General features: G+C 33.6%; 1 long non-coding RNA gene across 1 annotated transcript; it reads right to left on the reverse strand.

The window, feature by feature from the left end:
* Positions 1-2,614: 2,614 nt before the first annotated feature.
* Positions 2,615-20,949, reverse strand: LOC119259861 (uncharacterized). The gene is made up of 5 exons (XR_005128592.2): positions 20,840-20,949; positions 15,066-15,190; positions 10,520-10,586; positions 7,744-7,849; positions 2,615-6,067 (listed from the first exon to the last, which is right to left on the reverse strand). It is a non-coding gene; the product is annotated as an uncharacterized LOC119259861 (long non-coding RNA).

Below are 20,949 nucleotides of genomic sequence, written 5' to 3' on the forward strand. Positions count from 1 at the left end.
GTACATATTATGCTTCCCAACAAACAGGTGAGGAAACTGAGGCTTTGGTTAAGCAAATTGCCTGAGCATGCATGAGAGTTGATTTTTGAATCCATGCTTAATCTGGCTCCAAAACCCAGTCTGTTACACAAAGCAGCCTCTTTTAATAATCCATAAGCTCCTACAGATAAAGATGCTAGTGGAAAGAAATTACATTTTCTGAGGCAAGAAAAATCAACTATTATGGTAGAGTAATTCAATTCTGCTCATTATATAGGATTATGGAGGAAATAACTCATCTCACACCAGTTTGTCACAAGGCTCCCATACTGTCCTGGTAATACAATCCTCAAAGCCATATATATATATATAAAGGCCTGAAAATCGGAAGGGTTCTCACTCATGAGAGGTCATAAAGTAGGAACTCAGTAAATGCTAACTAACCTTCCAAGATCTGTATTCATGTGCCTTGTCCTGTCCCTGCAAGAACTGATACATTGGTCCTAATACTTTCTATCATGTATATACAAGGAACTAGAGGATGAAAGGATACAATGACGAGAAAGGAGTTAGCAGCATCACTAGCCCAAGTTTCTAGAACCTCAAATCATGGGAAAGAAATGTGCTGTTATTGGGGCACACAATTGCACTGAAACCTTTGGTAATTGAGACTGGAGTATTAATTGCCCAAAAACTCCCAGCTGATTGTCACACACTTTACTGAATTAGTCACAGCTCTAGAGAGAGATCCCAAGAATCAGTCCTTCAAGAATTCATCCCTAGAGATCCCATAGGATTAGGGAAATCTAAGACTTAGATTTATCATTTAAAAGTTCATAAGTCTCAGTGAACTGATGCAGCATGTTTTCCAAAGTCTGTTCATCATTTAAACAGTCTGAATTTGGAAGTGATACTTCACACATATTCTATCACCACCTATGATATTAGAGTGGTCACCAGTGCCTGCTAGCAATTAAGAGTTTGTAGGTGATGTCTCTGAATGTCTAAAATGGGAGTTAAATTTCTAGAGCTCCAATTGGATTGCATAGGCAACCAAGTCACTATTCAGGAATTCAGATGATTGAAGAACTAAGTTTGATGGAAAGGAATAATACATACATTTCCACAGAGGAATTGATGCAGAAGTACTGCTCTTATATTTCCAGAGGGTTCGTACTTTTCAGCAAAGTTATTTGCTACTTTTCATATTCTGAAGAGGCTGTTCTCCAGATTTCTTCTGAGCTTTGGGAAAACTTTTATTTGCTGACCTTGTCATACTTCTGGTGAAGCTAAAAGATGACACGATCCTCTAAGGAAGGAGAGCCTCTGCCCCTACTTGTGTCAACGAGGGTAAAGTGTTGATTTAGTTAAGACAAACACAAAAGGATGGAAAGTAATAAAGTGGTTCTCTTAACAAGCATTATAGAAAAACAATCTCTACGATTACATAAACCGGAAGTATGTGATTTTGGTTTGCTATATAACCTCAGCTTTTAAAAGGGTAATATCCTCTTTAGTCAGCTACTGGATTTTTAATTTACTTTTTCTTTTTTAAAGATTTATTTATTTATACAAGAACTGGGGTACAGGCCAGATGTGTGGGAGGGTGAGAGGATTCACCAGAGACAGAGCAGTGAACAGAAAAGGCAGACTAAAATACACTGCTGAGGGGAGCAGCGGGCGTGACAGGAGAGGTCTGCCACGCCATGTGGGTTGCTCCGCGTCTGGCAGGGATGAAACTCATGCTTCAGAGGCTGCGGACAGCTTTACAGAGCTGTGCTCAACCACCTGCGCCATCAGGGAGGCCCGCTCCTAGATTTTTTAAAATGATTTTTCATTTAAATATTTTTTTTCCCAGAAGCAGACAGGTCAAGCTCTCAAGATAAAAACAGCTAAGTTGAAAATATCAAGTTAAAGCAGCTAAACCCATTGAGTTTAAAATAAACATGTTTTTATACTTTTTATGAAATATGAACTTTTTGATATCTTCTTAATAACTTGATGCTTCTACACTAAGTAAAAATACCGGTTCATAAACAGGTCTGATCCATGGAGGCCACTGATCTTTTGCAAAGTAAAAAGAAACAAATTATTTTCATAGATGATATTTTCACATTTATTAAAGTAAATGGCAGTCTGTCTCCTAAATGCAAGTTACTATGCCAAGTTAAATGATGTCCAACACTCTAACCTAATCACATGCCAGATGTTTTCACCTTAAATTGGATCTGCCATATAAACACTTTGGTGAAACCAATGTGGTAATAATAGTGCAAGTCTTAAAACTAATTTTAAAAGGATACATCACAGGGCCTCCCCGGTGGCGCAGCGGTTGAGCACTGGGTTGCGAAGCTGCCGCAGCCTCTGTAGCACTGGTTCGTTCCCCAGCTGCTCCCCGGCCACCGGAGGAGGGTCCCACATGGCGCACAGACCTCTCCTGCCGCCCGCTGCTCCCCTCAGCAGTGTACTTCGGTCCTTCTGCCTGCTCTGCTCCCCGCTCTGGCTCTGGTGAATTCTCTCACCCTCCCGTGCTTCTGACTGTACCCAGTGCTTGTATAAATAAATAAATAAATAAATAAATAAATAAATAAATAAATCTTTAAAAAAAAAAAAGGATACATCACAGTTCACATTTCCACATCTACAGAATTTTATTAACAAGCAAAAACATGTATGTTTTATATATAAGCAAGGACATTCCCATAATATTAAGTGAAATATTTCATCTAGCAGTTACTTTATCAAGAATGAGAATGAGGTTTTTCAAAAGATTAATATATTTCATGGCTATTTGAAGAATTAAATAAACAAAGTAACGTTTAACAGCACTTTAAAAACACCAGAGCTTCTTGCTTAGTATTTACCATAAGCTGGAATCATTCAAATACAACCACTTCTATTTAAAAAAGAAAGATTCTCTGCCTGTTCCACAGGCCAGATAGTTAGGAAAGGTTGATGATCAGCTCCTACCCTAATACTCCAGATTCTTCCCTCAAAGGGAAGTGGGCTGAGGCAGGCACTTCTCAATACAGAGTATGGTTATATACAGGGTGGTCATATAATGTGTCCTCCAAGTTGGAACAATGAAGAGTGAGCAGAACACTGTTTAATTAAACAGAGAAAAAAGGAATAACCAAGAGTCTTCAGAGCAGACTTAGGATATATGTTACGCTAATTAAATATTAGTCTCAAATATACTATCATCGTTACTTTTGTACTTTTGGGGACAGTACAGACCAACAGGAAAAAAATTAAATCAAAGAACCCTGAATTTTGTTCAATTAGACTTTTTGAACTCCACTTTTCCTATAAGGAGAGGTTTAACTGAAAATATTAGTGTTTGTTTTTTACAGGTTAAAATTTATGAACCACCTCAAAGCCATGGGATATATCTTACAGACTTAAAAATAAAAGATTAGAGACTAGTATTTTTTTCTCTTAGACTTTCATTTTAACTGTGCAATAGGATTCATCTTTAATTTTAAACTTTTAAAATCTATCCTGAACACTGGATAAATTAAAACTTATCTCTGAAGTATATAAAAATGGATTATACTGTTCATAACTAGTTTCTTAAATATAATAGAAATAATAAATTTTTGCATTAACTTCGAAGCCTCAGTTCACATTCATTCAAAAATTGTTTAGACACCCTAACAAAAGTTTTCAATTTCAATCTTTAAGGCAAAGTGCAAAGATGGTAAGTGTTCCCCAAACATAACAGCAGCTATTCTGTCCAAGCTCACAGGAAATGAGAGAAATATGCAGCATTGGATCTTGTAAGGAAGGGAATGGAAATTTAAAAAAATAATATTCTGATGCCCTTGCTTGGATGATGAGATTTAAGTTGACCATTGAATTGTGCCAGTTGTAGAGGATTAGGTAATGTGCACATTTGAATCTTATAAATTTGAGGGGAAAAAATCAAAACAAAAAGTGAAGTTTTGATGTTGGATGAAAAAATCCATATTCAGAAGCCAAGTACGAATAACCACAAAAACTAAAATAAAATTTAAATAAAGTGATGTTTGATAACTGACCAAGTTATTTAAAATTACCATAGCTTAATTTTATTTTTAAATTTTTAAAAGAACAACGCATGGGTCTACAGGAAATTAACATGAGATAAAAAAGATATCTAGCATGAGTTTACATTTCTCATAAGTATATTCTAATTGTAATTAATTTCCAAATTAGGCAACTAAATTTTTTTGCTTTCATTACCCCCACAATATTACATCAAGGGGTGTAACATATGTACTTGATTAAATGAGTGAAAGCAAAATTTAGAAGGCTCCATTAGCGAAACGAAACTGCATGTTTTACTTATCAAAGATAGTGAAATAAATCAGAAACAGAGAAATACAAAAGAAGTTATAAAGCATCATAAGTTTTATTTTTTCAGAAATGGAAAATGTCCCTGAATAGTTTTAGATGTATCTTTTAGTAGCAGTGTCTAATAATAATTTTTTATCGTATTTCTGTATTAAATGATTGTTTAGTTTAATAGGCTATAAAGTTTCCATCATTTTTAATGATGGCATTCAAAAGAAAAGAAGTAACTGACAAGAATAAGACATAAAATGATTTGCAGTAGCTTACCGGGCCTCCCCGGTGGCAGAGTGGGTTGAGCGCAACACTGTGAAGCTGTCTGCAGCCTCCGCGGCGCCAGTTCGATTCCCAGCCAGCCAGGGAGATTTCCCACGTGGGGCAGCAGACCTCTCCTGTCTTGCCCGCTGCTCCCTTCAGCAGTGTATTTCCGTCCTTCTGTCTGTTCTGCTCCCTGCTCTGTCTTTGGTGGATTCTCTCACCTTCCCCCGCCTCTGGCCTGTACCCCAGTGCTTGTATAAATAAATAAATCTTTAAAAAAAAAAAAAGGCAGTAGATTCCCATCGTAGATTCTACTTATAATAATGGTCACACACACACTCTCTTTAACACACATCCACACCCCACATACCTATATTTCACAAAGTCACATTTCCGTAACTTGAAAACAGACATCGCCCATATCTTGATTCAGGGGTTATGATTTCTCCAAGTTAATCCTAATATCATAGAGCAAAAAGCTATTAATTGTAGTTTTTATTGGCCAAGTTTAACAAACTAAAAAGCTAAAAAAAAAAAAAAAATTACAATGATATTGAAAGATTACTTTTATTGAATTTTAAAAGACAAATGGGAATCTTATTCAGAAAATGAATTTCTTAAATGAAATAAATATATCTAATACAATCTCTTCCTGCAAGAATCTCTAAAATAGGAAATGCCAAAAACCAAGTCCCTAATTTGAGAATCCCTAAAACTGGCATGTCCCTTAAAAGAAAAGTACTTCTTTACAAAGGACATGTGGAATACTCACATTTTCTTAAAATTTGTTCTAAAAAAGAACTCTATCTTTAACATCCAGATTTTCTCTATATATTAAGTTACTTAATTTATAATTAATGAAAAGATATCTAGACACAATTTCTAAGAAAACAATGAAGAAAAAAATTTGTGCATGGTTATTTACAGTTTTGCTAAATAATGATATAGAGATCATGTTCAAAAATTTGACAAAGCCTTTCTAGTAATCAGCACTGTAAGTTTCAAAAAAAAAACTTTATATATAACAAAGGATGTTTCATGTATAGAGTTATTAGATAAATCTAAGACCAGAAACTAAAGCATTTGACATGGTTAATAATTTCATTTTTATTATACTAAATGTCAGGTCAGAAGTCAATGGCATTTACATGCTGGAAGACTGTTTTTCACTCAACTCTTTCAATTATATCGAACACTGATTAACCAAATGTGACTGAATTTACTGCTACAACTTTATGTTTCTTTCAAGTATAGGCAAATCTTTTAAATGGGTACATATGCAAATGTGCAAAACAAATGAAATGTAAATATTGAAGAGAATGAACAGAAACAGTTTTTAAGCATAAACCATCCTGCCATTCCACTTTGAAACTCTATCTTTTCTTCACGAATTTGTCTTCTGTTATTAGTAGTCTTCTATCCTGTTAAAAGTTGTAGGTTTACAGATGATCTGGAAATTTCACATTGGTATAAGAAAGGAATGTCTGGTTGATGCAGTCTAGGAACAAAGAAAAAAACTTAATATTATTAAGCTGCATTTATAAATAACAAAATAAAATACATGTATGAAAGTAAAAACAATACAATAAAAACCCAACTGAAACATTACATCAAGTATATATTTTGTTAAAGATGACAAAGTAGCATATAGCAGAATGTATTCTAGACTTAAAAGCATCTATAGCAGACCATGTAGAAAATATTTACATCATATTTTCAAGTCTTAAAAATGCAAAGAAGATAATCATAGTGACTACTCACAGAATATCATTTAAAGTAGTAAAATTACTTTACCATTTTCTTACAATTAATACTGACAAACTCTTAATGTAACTGCTTGCAAGGGCATTTCACTGGTTTAAAAAAATGTGACATCTTCCGGGGAAGAGAGGAACCTTATTGGGACATTTAAAGTGGTACTTTAAGCAACTGTATTCATTGTACTCTTCAGTAAAAATAGGAAAATTATGTTAGCCTATATATAAATAAATAATGATTTAAGTAACAAAATCACAAATCAGCTTTTTTTTTAAAAAAAGATTTATTTATTTATGCATATAAGATCAGGGGTATAGGCCAGAGGTGCGGGAGGGGGAGAGGATTCACCAGAGACAGAGTGGGGAGCAGAACAGGCAGACTGACTGAAAACGCTGCTGAGGGGAGCAGCAGGCAAGACAGGAGAGGTCTGCTGTGCCATGTGGGTAGCTCCCTGGCTGGCCAGGGATCGAATTTGTGCTGCAGAGGCTGCGGCTAGCTTCACAGTGCTGTGCTTAACCCCTTGCGCCACCAGGGAGGCCCACAAACCACACTTTCATAAAATGAATACTTTGTTATAGTAACCTTGAAACTTGAAACTTATAGTAACCTAGTAACCCTGAATGTATGTATACTGGCACATACATTCAGAAATTGTTTTAGTAAACATTTTATTCATGCATTTCAAATACTTGAAAAGTTCAAATCATTTCTAGATGTGAAACAGGCTATGGAGTAAAGATATAAGGTCTTTTTATATAAAGATAATGAATACACAATAAATAAATTTGATTACTATACACACAGCCTCCAGAAACTCACTGGGTAACTAGTAAATCCACCTCTGCTCAATTCTTTATATTCCCATGTATTTAAGCTATAGCCTTCAGTGTTGATTCAAAGTGTCAACATTAAGAAAACAGTAAAAGAGTTCCTATTCTATTTTCTTCACATAACTTTTACTCCAACCCAGTTTGTTAAGATCGGTGCATGGCAAATTGCTTTTCAATCACAGAATTGATTTTTGTTTTTTCACCAGATGTTTATGTGGAATCAAATTGTTTTATGCATTATGTAAGTGCTTTCTCATATTTTGTTTTTCAAGCCTTCAAATTTTGTGCTGATGGCTACTTCATACATCCTGTGGTCACATTTTTTAAAGTTTTAAAAGTCCAATTTAAAGTTTCCATTTAGTCATGATATATTTAAATTAATTCATGAATGTAAAATTAAAAAATTTTAAAGTTCTCTTAAACTTACTGAATTTCAATAACCAAACTTGTTAACAGTATTCTATTCTAAATACATTAAATGCTAAATCTGAATAAACAACGTAAGTACACAGTAGACATTTAGTAAGTATTTGGTGAATGTGAATACACAGAGGGAATAAACAGTTAACTTGTTAATATTTCTTACCTCTATAGTAAGAAGAAGTATCTTGTTCTATGAGCAGCTGCCATACTTTCAGACATGTTTCTGACTTTTAGATAATTAACAAATCCTCTGAAGAAAAGGAGCAGACCTGAGAGGTTGAAATAATATATATGTATTATGTCCTTATACAGAAAGAGAGCATGATAAATTTTAAATAATTATACCAAGATTCTCTTAGCCTAAGGAATTTTAATATGTAGGATTCCATTCATTCCACGGTATACTTTACACTATAAAGAGAGCTCCAGTATAAGGAAATATAATAAAATTTTAGTGCCACCCCAATTTTTTCAATTTGTTAAACCCAGATGTATCTAAAGTATAAAAAATAAAGTAAATCTAGCCACAAAAATCCAAAATATATACATTTTAATGTATACATTTACAAATATATATGAAACAATTTAAATTACAGTTACCTAATACATTTAAATGAACTCAACTTGCAGAAATCTCGTTTTATAACAAAAATTTCAATTATTGTAACTACTAAGCAAAGATATATTTACTTACATAAAGTATTCTAGAGAAAATATATTCATGTAGTTTCTAACAATTATGGGATAAAATCAATAAGCCTGTATGGCAATATCAAATGCCCATCCTCTGTAAAATCTTCATTGGAAGAAATAATCATTATGTAAATAACTTTAAATACTAGTTCTTATTTTCAAGTTGTAGTAAAAGATTAATTTGTAATAAAAATAAAGATAAGAGGAATCAGGAAAGAATGTTTGAGAAGCAGCTGCTCACTAGCTGCTCTAGTGATTTCTTGAATGACCTGGGTTATATCTTACACTTATCTCAGTTTTCTCCATTGTAAAATAGCATTTTTAAATAACCATTTACATCACAGGTATTTTTCATAATTAATTAAACAATGCCTGTGAAATGCTTCAAAGTTTCAGATGAAAAAACTTAGCTAAGTATAAAAAACATTATTACTGGAGGTAAGCCTTTGATATATAGAAGCATACAATTCTAAGAAAAACATTTATTAACTCCAGTAAATTTTTAACCAGGTAATGGTGGGAGGCAAAAACATAAAAAGAAGGTATGTTTGTGTGAAACCTTCCTCACTATGTGGAAGAGCCTGTTCATTTAAAATACAAAGTCCCAAACTAAATTTATATCCCAACTCCAAGATGGTAATCAAAGCACTAAAAAAAGAAGCATGGTTATAATAAATTGGAGTAAAGATAATAAAGATATACAAATAACAACTTAAACAAGTGGTATAAATTTCAGTAAAATTTGATTCCATCTGCTTCCCATATCCTAACTCCCTCCATTTGTGGCTCACTCTGAATTCCACCCTCATGCCCTTCCAGATGCAGTTCAAAGATAATGTTATTATGATCCAAATATAAAAAGTATTATTGAAAAACATAAACCAAAATTATTTGTGAAATCCCTTCTTTTATCTATGAAACTGCTATTCTAAGATAGATTTCATTATGCTCAGACATTTATATTTCTAAAATAAGCCAACTCATATCTAGAAATCAATCACTCAGCAGTTATTGTCTCTTGGAGTTCTACAATGTGCTAAACATTCTTTCGAGTATATGTGAGAGCAATATTTTTATCATGGATTAAATTTTCAGTCTCCCAAATAAATGCAACATTATGGCTCTGATATGAACTAGGGATGTCTTCTGCATTCTCTCTGCCTCCTAGTTGTCTTTCTATAATATATTCATTTAAATGTACTCATTTAACATGCTTGAATACTTAGTAGGCTTTATTTCTTTGCATTTCCTACTTTTATGTAAGAAGCTCAATAAGGAACACAGAATTCATGCAGTCAGAACAAAATCAACAATGTAAACTGGCAAATGTTTGTATGAGTCTGAGTCGCCAATAAAGTTACAACACTACAATAATTTCACTATAACTATTAAAGAAAGAATACAGGATTTAGGAACTTAAATAACCACTAAGAATTTGTATCCCAAACGATCCCAAAGAACCGATAGCATAACTAAATAAAAACTTAAAGAGAACACTGCCATCTACTGAAATGCTATTACTTTCTGGTATAATTATTTTACTAGAGAAATGCAGGCTATTAAACCTAAGTAGAAACAAAATGCATTCTTCTTACCAGTAAATAAATTTGAAATATGGACTAAAGGTATAATGTGATAATTAACATAATTATCAAACATCTGAAGTGAAAACCACAGGTAAATAAAATAGGAAATTCAGAGAATTCATCAATATTAATAAGGAGACATACCTAGTTAAGAAGACACACAGCAGAAGTTCTGTGATCACTAGCCATGAAGCCTTTCCTATGCCTGGCTAATTAATGATTAATGCAAGGCACATTTCAAACTGTGAAGAATGTTTCCATGATCCAAAAATAAGAGAATGGATAGAACTAATCTACTGTCAAATTCATTAAAAGAAATGATGTGTGTGTATTTTCAAAGATAAATGCTGAAAACATTTTGTAATCATGTTAGAAATTTCAAATTTTGTAGTATTCAACTATTCAATAATAATTCTGTAGTATTCAATAACCATCATTTTTTTTAAACTGGCAGGCTCTGGATTTTAAATCAAGAAAATCTAGAGAGTTACAGAGAATTATTTAAATATCTGAGTTAAGTATTTAGACATGAAAATTTACCACAGAAAAATTATTTTATATAATTTACAATAATTTATTTACACCTTACAATTTCATTAAATTAAAAAGTTAAACTAAATGCAAAGTAAACAAACTGAAATGTATTAAGAGTAAACTTACCAAGTACAAGAAATATCCACCAAAGCCAATATTGTCCATTGAAATAGCCAGTAAAATAATCCGAAAACTGTGGAGTGAACATAAAATACATTAACCGTGCTTGCATCGCTGAAATGAAAATTGTGGATAGCCTGCCTCATGATATACCTCAAATAATATTAAGCACTTAAAAACATTACCTATATCTGAGGGAAAAAATGCATACAATAGCAAATTCATACAAAATATTTATCATAAACAAAACAAGTTCAAACTGCTTATAAGAAAGATAAATGCTATATATCTGAATCCAACATTTTCTCATTAAAGAATTCACATGTCAATTCTTTTTTCATAATCTCTCAAAGCCACAACTACCATTCCAACACACTACAGCAACCTGCTGCTTTAGATATTAACACCAAAAGCCACATTAGTTTAATCTTATCAGATGGGGATGTTCTACTGACCTCTAAAAAGAAGAGCTTTTGACCTTCTGTACACCCCCTACTGTTAATCACTGCCAAGAGTACTAGGCACATAAAGACCCCCAACTCATTAGTCTTTTTATTTTCAAACTAGATGCTCCAGCATTCAGTTCCCAACCGTGAGCTGAAAACAGCTAAATGAACCTTGAAGTGTCATTTCAACAGTTCCTATTAGTGGCCACAGTAGACAGTTTTATATTCTCTGTGAAATGAGAATATGAACAAGCAGATGGAAGGCAGGGTTAGAGGACACTGGACACAGGTATCTTTTCCTTGGTTAGACTCTAGACATCAATGATTCACTATTTAAAAAGTTTAAAGAATCAGTCTTGGCTACAGAGTTATTTCAGATAATTCTATCCTCTTACCCTAAATCAACTTGCTTTATCTATTGTTTCCACTGGTCTCCCAATTTAATTTGATTCAACTAAAAATGACTTTTTGGTAAGTGAAAATTTGCCTTCAAATTTGAAATTATTTAAAATTATCTATCTCCAACTTCCTATGTAATTATTTCCAACTATTACTGGCAAATTTCCATAAAAGTTTAAAAATCCTACAGCTTTGAAAATAACAGAAATGCTTAGAAGTTGTAAATCATGTCACTGCTGTGGACACACATAACTAAAGATTATCTAAATCTGTAAAACCTTTTAAGTATTTTCACAGGAAGTATTTACAATTAATAAATGAACCATGATGCAAATTCTCAGCTTAGCATTTTGAAAATTTCAAAGCATCATTAAACATGGAAATCCAGGGGACTCCTGGCACCTTTAAAATATATACAAGCTGGGCTTCCCCGGTGGCGCAGTGGTTGAGCGCTGGGTTGTGAGGCTGCCCGCAGCCTCTGCAGCACCAGTTCGATCCCCGGCTGCTCCCCGGCCACCGGAGGAGGGCCCCACATGGCGCCCAGACCTCTCCTGCCGCCCACTGCTCCCCTCAGCAGTGTACTTCGGTCCTTCTGCCTGCTCTGCTCCCGGCTCTGGCTCTGGTGAATTCTCTCACCCTCCCGCGCTTCTGACTGTACCCAGTGCTTGTATGTATAAATAAATAAATAAATAAATAAATAAATAAATAAATAAATAAATAAATAAATCTTTAAAAAATAAATAAATAAAATATATACAGGGGGAAAACTAAAAAATTGGAAAAATATAGCTTGTAAAGTAGGAATTACCTTCACCTTGAAGTCAAAGAGAAAGACTCACTATGTGAAAAGAATAACCTAGTAAGATTTTTAGGTTCATGACTGAGTTATCAAAAATGTTTAAAAATACTAAGCACCATAAGGTAGAGCCACGTGGATATGCTTTTTTAAATAAGTAAATCAATCAAGTTGATGAGCCAATCAGAAGCTGCAGAAAACTAATTTTGGGGGGGAGGATCAACAATGAGAATTTATCTGATTTTATTTTATTAACTTAACATCCTACTTTGAAAAAAACTTGCTAGTTTTTAATAAAACATATATAAATTTTTAAAGAAACAATAAAAATATCAAAAAGTCTTAGATAGAACTAGTATCAGAATCTAGTAAATCTAGTAAAATCTAGTAAAAGGAAAGCAGCAGTATAATTTATAAATTACTTAGAGTTAATAAAAGGAAACACCCAGCTTTTGGGAGAGAACCTTTCTCTCAGCACTAAATTGCAAGGAGAATTTACTGCTTGGAGCATCATAATAAAAGTCAAAGTAGTGTCACAGAGGCAGAACAGAATTAAGGCAACAGGCACTGATTCTAATCCTTATACAAACTATCAAATATTGAAGTTATCAGGCCCTTTTTATTCTTAGTTTCATCAACAATAAAATTACTAGACTGTCACTAGCATTACTGATTCAGATAGGGTTAAACAATTTCATATTTGCAATGAACTATGCCTGGAACATATTTAGTGCACAATAAATGGCAGCTGTTGTTATTTTATACAAAAGATTCTTTTTAAATTATTTTCTTATGTCAATTCTCAGTATACACCAAAGGTACAAACATAACTTTAATTCAGTCAAGGTATTTTAAAGATAAACTAAACAGTTTTAATGATCAAACTTGATATATAGTACATATCTTGCAAAACATTGAAAAATTCCAGTGCTGAGTTTATCATAGCCCAGCTTATCATATTACATGCAGTTAATTACTAGATAATTTATCCCCCTCTTAAACTAGGGATTTATGAAAAAAATGAGGCTCTAGAATGATACAATTTACCAAATTTAGGAGAACTGAAAAAATACAACTCAAAAAAAAAAAAGAAAAACAAAAAAATACAACTCAAATTATTTTGTGTTCCATAGTTTAAATGAGAAGTTCCATTTGAATTAATTCTATTACTAACAACCAAAGTTGGACATATCTAGGTCCAACTCTTGAACGTTTTCTAGTAATAACTTTTACAACAGTAGTATGCTTTAAAACATCTCATAGATTTACACTCATGGTGGGGACCCAATATTACATTTTTTGAAATAAAATTAGAACAAGAATCTGCCAGGGAGCAAGTTTTACAATGACTCAGGATTTAATCATCTTAGAAGTCAGTCTACAGGCCCCAACCAAGAATCTATGATTAATAACTAAAACTTGTAATCTGATCTGATGGGATTATTGAAAACCTGGGAAGCTACAATAGAAATTTTAAAATAATGGACACATTAAGCCCATAGTTTTTATATGGATAATTTTACATGGGTAATTTTTAAATCAAATTGATAATTCAGGTGCATAAGTGAAATCTAAAGCATTTAATTCTTTTTTTTAATTTATTTTTTATTTATACAATAGCTGGGGTACAGGCCAGAAGCACAGGAGGGTAAGAAGATTCACCAGAGACAGAGTGGGGAGCAGAACAGGCAGACGAACTGAAAACACTGCTGAGGGAAGCAGCTGGCGTGACAGGAGAGGTCTGCCACGCCATGTGGGAATCTCCCTGGCTGGCCGGGAATCGAACCCGTGCTGTAGAGACTACGGACAGCTTCACAGTGCTGTTCTCAACCCATTGCGCCACCGGGGAGGCCCAAACCTAAAGCATATAGCAGAAGCTGACACATTAGTTCTGATTCAACTGAAAATTTTGAGGATCTAATGTATTCAACTAGAAATCAATGTTTAACAAACTATGATTTGTAGAAATAATGTTCTAACAAATACAATGTTATTAACTGTATAATAGCATTTATATGTGGGAGTAGCTTCTAGACGTATCAAAACAATAAACACCCACACTCAATCATTCTCCTAGCCTTATTCTGAAAAAAGTTTTATAAAAAAGGAACCAACAGGAGTCTTTATGAGGCAAAAATAAAGAGCTGATGGAAGATCATACAAACAATACTACTGCCTATGTGACCTTTACAGAAAACTATTTTGGGACTAGAAGTTGATGAGCTGGGAGAAACAAAAAGACATATTACTTCCCTATTCACCATCATATAAATAAGATGTATACAGATAAAGAATGATTTCCTAGAATAGGAAATGAGGAAAAAACAGAAGTAACATAAAGGGAAAAAAGAAAGTTCTAATAGTCACCTCAAAGATTTATGCTTTACTTTTGAACTCTCAATGCTACTAAAAAAATAAAGAGTAAGAAGATAATTAAGTCAACTAACCAGTAGAAGATTTTTACATTTCAAATGATTTTAGGAATGTCTGCATCGCACAATAATAATAACCATGATTTACAGAATACATATGAATGTTATAAACTAGGCAAAGTACTTTTATTATTTCCATAACTCACAAAAATTCTTTTTAAAAAAAACCTATTACAAGCTTATTATAAAGAAACCAAAGCTCAAAACAATTCTAAAATTTTAAGTTAAAACATATACAAAAGAGGAGAGTCAAATTCAAGTTTTTCTAATTGCAAGTCTTCCCATGTATTAACAAGCTGTCATATAATAAATTATTAGTATGTTCACACCAAAGAAGTCATTGTAATAATTAAATAAGGAAGTTAAGAACAAGCCTCAAGAGAATTGAAATCACATGCCAAAAAAAATGAACATTCGTAAACCACATAGGAAATTTTAATTTTAGAGATAAAAATAAAAGTGGCTATTACGATACTCACCCTGACAATAAGGATCCATTTGATCAATGAAAGACCAAACCCACAGATAGCACCATACCTTCCGGCTATGGTATTGGTGATACAGAAGGATAAACAAAATCCAAGCCAGTTGAAAATAAATGCCACTAAAAGAGAAACAGTTTGTTTAAATGTCACACCTTGGAAACAAATTGAGACAACAGAAATAGCAGTCTCAATACAAACAGCAATCTCTCAATACAACTCAGCCTTTTTTATATACTATAACTTTTGCAAATATATTCATTATTTGTCTACACATTAACAATTGGATAAGCTTGGTCTCTTGTCACTTTGGTCAACTAAAATAATTTCATAAAAACTTATCCTAATGGGTAAAACTACATTTTCAACCCAGCTTATGAAGTAGTCCCCATGTGATCTCACCCAAGAGGTCTAGAGTAAGCAATCAACCAACCAAACCAGGTTTTTAAAAATGCACACAAAGATGAATGAAGTAACTTATAAATCTGGTTTTCAGAATAAACATCATCTCTTCTTCATACCTAACAAAAGTTGCTCTATATACTCCCTTGAAGGCCACCCCTCTCTACAGTCTCTGTTTCAGGGAAGGGTCCACCCTACTCTTAGTCCCCAAAATGTAAGCCCTGAGTAGTCTGGGCAGGAAAGGGGTGTTGGACAGGGGGGAATTTTAGGAGGCTTAAACTCTGTCAATCATTATTTGGTTCTTAAAAACACAGCAAGAGGGCCTCCCGGTGGCACAGCAGTTGAGTGCTGGGTTGCGAAGCTGACTGCAGCCTCTGCAGCGCCGGTTCTATCCCCGGCTGCTCCCCGGCTACCAGAGGAGGGTCCCACATGGCGCGCAGACCTCTCCTGCCGCCCGCTGCTCCCCTCAGCAGTGTACTTCGGTCCTTCTGCCTGCTCTGCTCCCCGCTCTGACTCTGGTGAATCCTCTCACCCTCCCGCACTTCTGACTGTACCCAGTGTTTGTATAAACAAATAAATAAATAAATAAAATAAATCTAAAAACAAACAAAAAAAAACACAGCAAGAGTAGAATGTAATATATAGGTTAAATAACAGAGACTCTAAATCACTGTGGAAACTGGGTGATGGAAGTTTATCAATCTATTGCCCAATTTTATATATATTTGAAAATTTCTCTAATAAAAGTTTGTTTAAAAAAAAAAGAAATGGTCCGTCCTCTACCATTTAATGACATGTTTGGACACAGTATCTAGAATTCCCTCTGGGATCATGCTATCAACCTGAGGATTAAATATCAATCCAAAGTGTGGGGGGAGTGAAGAAAAGCAAAGAACATCAGAGTCACAGCGCTGGTGCTTTCTGTCCCTGAGATCTGCTTATCCATGGACTTTCTGTTTGTGAGATAATTTCCCATTTGAAAAACAGCTGAGGAAGGGTTTTCGATTACTTGAGCCAAAATCACTTTGACACAGGTCCTTGAGATGGAATGAGTGTCCTATTTGTGTCCAAGACATCAAAATAACAATAGTCATGACATCAAAACTTGTAAAGATCAATTTGAGCCTAAATTTGGCCCATCCTCTTACCATGTGCATCTTCAACCAACCCTCAGAGAAAACAAAGCAAATTATCTAAAGAAATTCTGATTCCTCAGAATTCAAGAAAAAAAGCTAATACTCTAGGGTAAGTTTAACTGAAATAGCTATTTCTTTGCAGTAATTCTCCCACTCAAGTAATTTCTTCCTTTCTAATGCCCTCCACTCTCATCTTTTCTGATCATTCATGGAAAGCGGGATACAGAGCAACAGTCAGAAGATTGAGTTTTGAAATGAAAAATATGTGTATGAGTCACAGTGTGCCCCACTCCCTAGACGTGGCCTCGGACTCACTCTGATTTCTGTGAACCACAGTTCTCTGATCAGTAAGTACAAGGGTAACAAAAGATTAAGCGAGATCATGAATGTAAAAAGCTTAGCATAGTGCAAAACCGAGCACAAGGTGATTGCTAAAGAAATATCAGCTATCACTACTACTAATGAGCTCTCACTTTACAAGTAAGTCCGACCTTTTCTGTGAAAAAAATTTCAGGAGACGCTCCTGGAAATAAAGCTTGTTTACTCTCCACTTTCTTTAATTTTTAGGCCTAAATACTGTTCAATATTTTAATATCCTCTATGTCTGTGCTACCCAATGCCACTAATAACACTACTTCTTCCTCCTGTCCCAGGAACTCATTCTTCTCTACAAAGGAGGTTATTCACATTTAAGCTCCTTGCAATTATATAAAATTAAAGAGTGATTTCCTCAGTCACATGCACCATATTTCAAGTGCTCAACAGTCACATGTGATTTGTAGCTACCACACTGGACAAAAAAAATATAGAACATTCTATTACCAGAAACAGCTGCTCTCTGCCTAATTGACTATTTGTGTTAGTTGTGGGGGAAAATATTACACTTTACCAACCAAAATATAATTCTGTGTCTATTTAAAATAAAGAATTTACAGCAACAAATAGTACTAGAAATTCCCAACTGGTGTGCCACAACTGTGTAATGACAGACTGTAATGTTATTTCTCTCCTCAGCCTTTAAGGCAGGAAGGAGAAGCCTGGGGCAGAGAGCAGACTACCACCAGCCATGAGCACCTTTACTCTAGTATGCTGTAAACATTTCATTATTTTGTAAGCATGTCATGTTTTTAAAACATAGAAAGCATTGATGGAGAAAATTCAAAACAGCAAAATATTCCAAAAATATATCTCTACCTTTGAGCATGTATGTATTTTTTTTTTTTGGAGGGAAAAAAAAATTCAAGTACTGTCCAGTTTCTTCAAAATCAGACTTACTGCTATGTATTACAGACCTCATTGCATGCATTACAGGAATAAGACACAAAAGAGAATAAAAGTCTTTTCTGAGCCATCATATTTTATTTTTGATCCCTGCCACCAATATGGTTATCTATATAACCTGTATTCATGTAATACATAGTATGTTATGAACTAAACTCTGCCCCTCAATTTACAGATTAAAATCCAAACATTCCAGTATTTAAGAGATAAGGCCTTTAGGGAGGTAATTATGATTACATGAGGTTACATGGGTAGAGTCCTAATCCTAGAAAATTGGTGTCTTATAAGAAAGAGTGGAGGAGTCAAGTCTCTCTCTATACACATGGAAAAACCATGTGAAGACACAGCAAAATGACAGCCATTTGCAAGGACCGCTCACCAGAAACCAAATTTTCCAGCACCCTGATTTTGGATTTCTAATCTACAAAATTTTGAGAAAATTAATTTCCAAGTAAAATGCATCTATAAGCATTCCCTCTTTCTCAAGTTTTTGGAAGACTTTGAGAAGTACAGATATTAGTTTGTCTTTGAAGATTTGGTAGAACCCACTAGAGTAAAAATATCTGGCCCTAGGCTTTTTGGTTTTGGGAGACTGAATTTCTGCTTCAATTTCCTTGCTTTTAATTTTCTATTTCATTTATTTCTGCTCTAATTTTTATTATTTCGTTCCTTCTGTTGACTTCTAGTTTTGTTTGTTCTTCTAGTTCCTATTCCCCATACAGCAAGGCCCAAGATGGAACCCAAAGAATCAACACACTTATAGACTATATTCCTTAGGAGAGTAAGTTTTTAGGGAGCAGGGAGCAAAGAAGCGGGACAATTAACTCAGAAAAGTTAGTACTAAGTGTTGCTCTTATTATGCTTCTCTAAATCACCTTCAGAGTGCCCAGCTTTGTAAGAAAGCTAATCAGACCGGTTCAGACAGGTTAATGACATGAAAGAAGGCTGCCTATCACTTAAAATCATATTACTTGCAACTAAAAGTAACTGAATTTCCAGTTAAAGATAGGGAAGGAACACTCTATAATTAATGATATTTTATATATTTTAACTCATTTGATTCTCACACACTAGTCTTTTAAGAAGGGCAAGGTCAAAATTAATACCATTTTACAGAAGAGCAAAATGAGACTTAGACCAGTGAAGCTCCACATGAAGTTACAAGACAAGCAAGTAAAAAACTAGGATTGGGGCATCTAAGTCTTTCACCTCTCCCGCCCAGTGATACACTTGTATATATTATCCAAAGATAACCTAAAAAAACAATACTATACACTACAGTTTATTCATTAAATTTAAATACTTTTAAATTTTCAGCAGTCACAAGATACTTATTAAGTAGAAAGGGAAAAACAGCAACTTATAGTAAAGAAAACTTAATTTCTAGGTTTTAACTGACAAATACTGACTTCTATTCTCTTAAAGAAAAAAATCTTTTAAAAAGATGAGAGACAAAAAAGGCTAAGCATACATGAGGCATTTTGTGACGATACGTTAAGGGACTACAAGAAACAAAAACATTATCAATGATTACATACATTTCTTTATATTTTCTGAACAAGAACATGAAATTATCTTACCAAATTTATATGTAATTTTTTTTAGTGAAGACTAAAATGTAAACTTTGAAAACAGAGAAGGCAAGAATTATAACAAAAGGTTTAATTAAAATATTCTTATTGATATTCTAGGTTTTTTTTGTTTGTTCGTTTTGTTTTTGTGGGACCTTTGCCGGTGGCCAGGGATCCAACTGGCGCTGCGAGGATATAGTCTAGTTTTATTTGTACAATGTATATAACCTGAAGTGCGTAAGTTATAAAACACATTAAAGAAAATCTATTTCTGCATTTTAGAAATAGACAATAGAATCTAGATAAAAGTTGCTAGATTAAGCATGGAAAATGGAGCAAGTTGCAATTTTCAGAATGGCCACTAGATGGTAGTAATTACAAATCTATGTTTACCCAACAAAAAGGTCAAGCACTCACCAGAAAAAACAATCTACCAGAAAAAAAGAAATCAATAAATGAAGGTAAAAAACAATCTACAATTGTTAAAAGGTAAAAAACAATTTTACCCTTATAATATTGGTACAATATTTCTGGAATAGGAAGCATTAAAATACAAGTTATAGAAATGTAAAACATAATTTACATTATATATACTGAAATGTAAACATTTATATTCATATACCAACATGGCAAAAAATAAAGACAACCAAGTGTTTAGGTTATCATGCATTTATAGCACTGCTATATTAGTGAAATGTTTTCAAATCTAAATAATAAAAATTAAAAAGACGATAGTAGGGTTAAGTGAAATATAACAGCAAATAAGTCAATAATTAGGTGGTGTCAAATATTTTTACTTATAACAGGTACTTATATTACAAACACCACAATAAACTTCAGTTATCTTTCAACTATGATCTCTCAAAAGACAAAAACCATGAAAATAAGTAATGTTTACAATAGTTTTATAAACAATGTGGAAATTTGTTATCTATATAAAGGGTTATCAGTTGAACTATAAAAGGATGTAAAAACCAAAGCGCTTTTCCAATCTTTCCTCTTCAGTTTAAAGACACTCATGTTAAGTCCTCTGTCCCCAAAGCAGCATTTATAGATTTATTTGACATGTACCTACAGCACTGAATAGACCTGCAGCATTCTCATACATAAATTCAGCTAAAATAGACTTTTATATCTCTGCACAGTCAGACCGTATAATGACTGCAATAGGTAGTTATCAGGTAAGTGTTTAAATAAATTTCAGGATTTGTAATGTAACATGATCACACAGTTCAAAATTAGGAACAATTTACATTTTGAACTAGATACAAGCTAACAGTATCTACTTTCTCCATCATATTACATTAAACATACACATAAACATTAAGTGCAAAAAAAAAAAAAGAAAAGAAAAATAGCTTACAGTGAAATTAAGACTTACTGAAAAATGCCAGCATGAAAATCCCATCATTACCCACTCTGAGCTGGTCTGCATCACTGAAGTCATCTCTTGGTGGACATTCTTCCTCCTGAATCTATAAATTAACATTA

Source organism: Talpa occidentalis, unplaced genomic scaffold, assembly GCF_014898055.3.
Source record: "Talpa occidentalis isolate TD23 unplaced genomic scaffold, MPIMG_talOcc4v2.1 talOcc4.5, whole genome shotgun sequence".
Classification (NCBI taxonomy): domain Eukaryota; kingdom Metazoa; phylum Chordata; class Mammalia; order Eulipotyphla; family Talpidae; genus Talpa; species Talpa occidentalis.